This window comes from Lolium rigidum, chromosome 3, assembly GCF_022539505.1.
Source record: "Lolium rigidum isolate FL_2022 chromosome 3, APGP_CSIRO_Lrig_0.1, whole genome shotgun sequence".
Classification (NCBI taxonomy): Eukaryota; Viridiplantae; Streptophyta; class Magnoliopsida; order Poales; family Poaceae; genus Lolium; species Lolium rigidum.
Genome location: NC_061510.1, coordinates 280,867,927 through 280,872,320, shown reverse-complemented (window position 1 = coordinate 280,872,320; position 4,394 = coordinate 280,867,927).

The window sequence follows — 4,394 nt, the reverse complement described above, 5'->3', positions numbered from 1 at the left end:
CCAAAGATCATATCAACGACTTGTATACTACAACATGCGAGTGGTATGCTCGGGTCACCGCAGTCGGTATCAGAGCAAATGTTGCGACCTTAGGTTGGAAAAACCTAGTATAGGGAAGAAACCTGTAGGAGTCTAGTAGAAATAGTAAAGGATTCTCTAGAAATATGGTGGTTATTCACTTGAGAATAGCAAAACCATATATTTTAGTGCGATAATTCTTTATTATAGCTATTATGATGCATTATCACTACTAATATTCTGCTTTTGTATACAGCCATAATGGCGAACACTTTTACCAGTGATCAACCGCACAGGCAAGAATACAATGAAAGCACAAGCAAACTTAGCAGTGATCATAGACGTTACGAAATAGTTTCAGACACCATTGTTCAGCCACGACCATAGTTCACGAGATAACATGACACTTGTTCAGACACCATTAGACACTAGACACGACATATTAGCAGCGACACAGTACCAGATGAGCTCGACATGAGCTCCAGACAATCGTTGAAGTTTAGACCTCGGCCGTCACTAATTTTGGGGGCCGAGCGGCCCGAAACGCCACCTGTGATGCGAAAATGCCCCACCGTCACAGAAAAAGACATTCGCTGACGGTTTCTCAAACGTTAGCCCCAGACCGTCATTGAAGCCCCAATTGTTTGTAGTTATTGATTAGGTATTAGTGGCAAGTTGAGAGGCAAACTTAGTCAATTTCTTGACTTGGCTAGGGGCTTAAATGTGAGAAAATATGGCGTATTTCACAGCCATCAAGCACAATCTGAAATGCAAGTTGAGGGAGCAAGAAGCGCCACCACCGAGGCATAAGCTTGTCAAGTTGGAGGATGTGGAAGAGTATGATGTGCTTGAGACCAAAAAGAACAAGAAGAGGCCGGATGGAACAAAGATGGCCAAGGACAAGATCAATTAACAGGGAAAGGCTGCAATATTGTCTCTCAAGATCGATATTATGGTCAAATCCAAAGAATTGTTGGTGATGAAAACTTTGGAGGCAAAGAAGGAGATGATGGAGACGAAGAACAAGGAGAAGGAGGCAAAATAGAGCATGCTCCGGGAGGATGCAAAGCAAAAGGCCGACATCGAGGAGAGGAGAGCCCGCGCCGAGGATAATCGGGCCATGGAGGAGCTCATCACGGCGGAGATGGATGAGTCCCGTCTTGAGTGGTGGAATCATGCGAAGACGAAGATCTTGACGCGAAGGAGGGAAGCTGCACGCGCTGCCATGGCTGCCATGAATGCCCGAGGTGATGATGCTACAGCGAGTGGTGGCAGCCATGTCCATGCGCCTGCAACCGACGATGATCTTTGATCATTCTCCTCCTTGATGATGTGATGTTTGATCCTCTTTTGGTGGAATCTATTTGCATGATTATGTTGCTACATTTGAAAATTATGGGATGATTTGTCCGTTTTTTGTTTCCGGGCTAGAAAACCATCACGCAGGCTAGACGTGTCAAACACGGCCCGCATAACGTGTTTGGCGCGTCTAGGTTGCGCGACAATTTTTCAGCCTGCAAAATACGTTTAAGGTGGCTTGGATAGACGTAATTAGGGTTTGCGGTTTAGGATGTCTACTGCACCATGCCTCCCCAAGTCGCCGCCGAAGGCCACCCGGCATCGCCCCACATCGCCAAGAGGCATCCTCCAAGGCTCCAACCTCGAACTTCCAATTAGGGCGACGGGATAGCGTGTGTTGCCTCCCACCAAGCTGGCCGACCAGGAGCTGCCTGAACTGGAGCTCGACGAGTTGCATTGTCGCATCGACCTTCCCAGTTTCTGCCTGGAGGTAGTGGATTTTGTAGGAGGATTTGCTGAACAGCAACACACCACTGGTTTGTCTTGTCAGGTTCTTAATTCATCACTCCTCTTGTCCTTTAGAATTTGTTTCCGACCCTCCACAAAGAAAGTACATTGCACCCTCAGATGCTTTTGACTTGCAGTGCTTTGGGTGCTATTAGCTGAATTACTGGAATGCCTTGTGATTTCGGTCAGTTGGAGTAATAAGGTATTTACAATTAATCTACGAAATTGTTCCTGGATAAAGGGATATCACCCACTGGTCTAAAACACGATGACTCTGCTGGTGAGAATGATGGTATGTCAAAATAATCACTCAAACCAAAGTTTGGAATTTTAGATTAAATAATCAAGTTATGAGTACGAATAGGACGATACATCAAGGTTTATATATGGACTTTATCTGAGCAGTTAACACAAATGAGTGAGACTTGGTAGTGAATTTACATCTGTAGGTACAAGAAACAAACACTGACAAGTTTGTAGACTGCTAAAAGGTATATGTACACTCGACTCAATTTTTCAAATAATTTCCTTAACAAACCTATGCATGTATGCGTTCATTCTTGAATTAAGCTGGCCGGTAACTTCTAAAACATGGCGTGTTGGTTGGATTGTTCATCTATTGGCTTTGAAAGAAATACTCACTTTTGGGTTTACAGTGATCTTGGAGCAATGTAGAGAGATCAGACTGGACTAAAAAGATGGGTTTATGAGTGGAACAGAGAGAATTGCATGTACAAATAGAAGAGAATTTAAATGTAATTTTGCTGGACATTGTAGAGTTGCAAATATATGCCAAATAACGAAAATTACAATGAGATATATTAAGTTAACTCTCTTTGTCTAATACAAGCCAAATTTAATAAAAATGCTCTTTTTTTGTAACATTGATGGTTGGTTTATCTGAGCGCCATATGCATAGCAAACGTTCGGAATATGGACCTAACCCACGAACAAGGAGTAACAAGATGGAGGAAGGATAATATGAGGAAGAAAAGGAAGGGCCAGGAGAAAGGGTGGAGAAGGAATAGGGGAGGGCTAATATTGGGGCGCCGCCTCCAACAAGATTGATCCCCCACCTGCCACCATCCTCTCCTCGTACAGGCAGCCCATCCTTGTGCCTTTGCTAGGATCGAGTGCACCATCCTATAGGAAGCCACTCCCAGACCACCTTGCATGTGGTTGTCCTCGCGCTACCGCCGCCACTGCTGATCCCGGAACTGGAGCAGCTCCCAATGATGCATCTGGTCGCGCGCGATCACTGCTGCTGACGCAGAGGTGCCTTCCCTGTCTCTTGAATTTTGCTCGTTTTTCTGTATGTACCTAGACTATAGAGTGGTTTGGGAATCTCGATAAGTAGTGACATATGGAGATCAATTGACTACAATGTGTTGCCAGTCCCTTGATTAGATAGTAGTCGGACTGAAGTTGTGGCGCTCTGTTCTTGTATGGTGCCATCTTCAGTTATGTACCTTTGTAAGGCTCATATGGATGTGTTTTATTCTTTGAATGACTTAGCTTTGTGCATCGTCTCACACTGAATTTGTTTTTTTTTTTTCTGAAAAGAGGGAGTAAGATTTGCCCTATTCCATTAATTAAGAAGAAGAAGAAGTTCATCGATAGTTCGGTTACAACCCGTTTACAACAAAAGACTACTATCGCGGCATTAAATTACTCAAACATTTGTGACCCGCTAACACCCAACGCCTAGCTTCAAGTTTAACCTTATGGAAGATCACGGCGGGTGGCACACGCTTGTTCTTGAAGACCTGGGCGTTCCTTTCATTCCTAACCTCCCACGACACAAGGAGGGTCAAAGAGGACAGATCTTTATGCTTTTTCATCGTGCCCCAGCAAGAGTGTAGAGAGACGGTAGACCAAATGTTGAGGTCAAGAGATTGAAGACCAAGCCACTCCTTGAGGAGACCCCAAAGCCGAATGGTGTAGTGGTAATTGACAAGAAGATGATCAACGGATTTCAACTCCCGGTTCCAAAGAGAACAATTCCCGCAATTTGGCCAGTGGCCACCCTCTCTTCCGTAAGCGGTCATTTGTCCAAAGGCGATTTTGAAGCGCAAGCCACATAAAGAGCTTGATTTTTGGTGGTGCCCATGGCTTCCAAAACGAAGAGATGATAGGGGAGAGAGTCGCCCCAAGAATTGAGCTCTATATGCCGATTTGGAAGACTAGTGGCCATCTTCGGTTAGGTTCCAAGATATGTCATCCTCAAGATATGACCCAAAGGCGAATGTATTGATGGATATGCTCAACGGTGAACTCCGCTTCCATGTTGATTTTTGAATTCCAACCATTGTTGAGCAAGGCTTTCTTGACGTTCCAATTTTTCCTAGTGGAGATTTGGTAGATGAGATGGGCAATGTAAATTGGCTTGGACCCGTGAAGCCAAGGCGCCGACCAAAAGGGGGTTTTCTCCCCATTGCCCAAAGTAATAGTAGTGGAAGGGTAGAATAGATCCATATCCGTGTCATTGCAAGGGTTGCCTAGACCCACCCAAATCTTAGTCGGCTCTTCCGTTCTTGCCAAGGCCATCTCAATCTAAGCGCTCTAGCGAA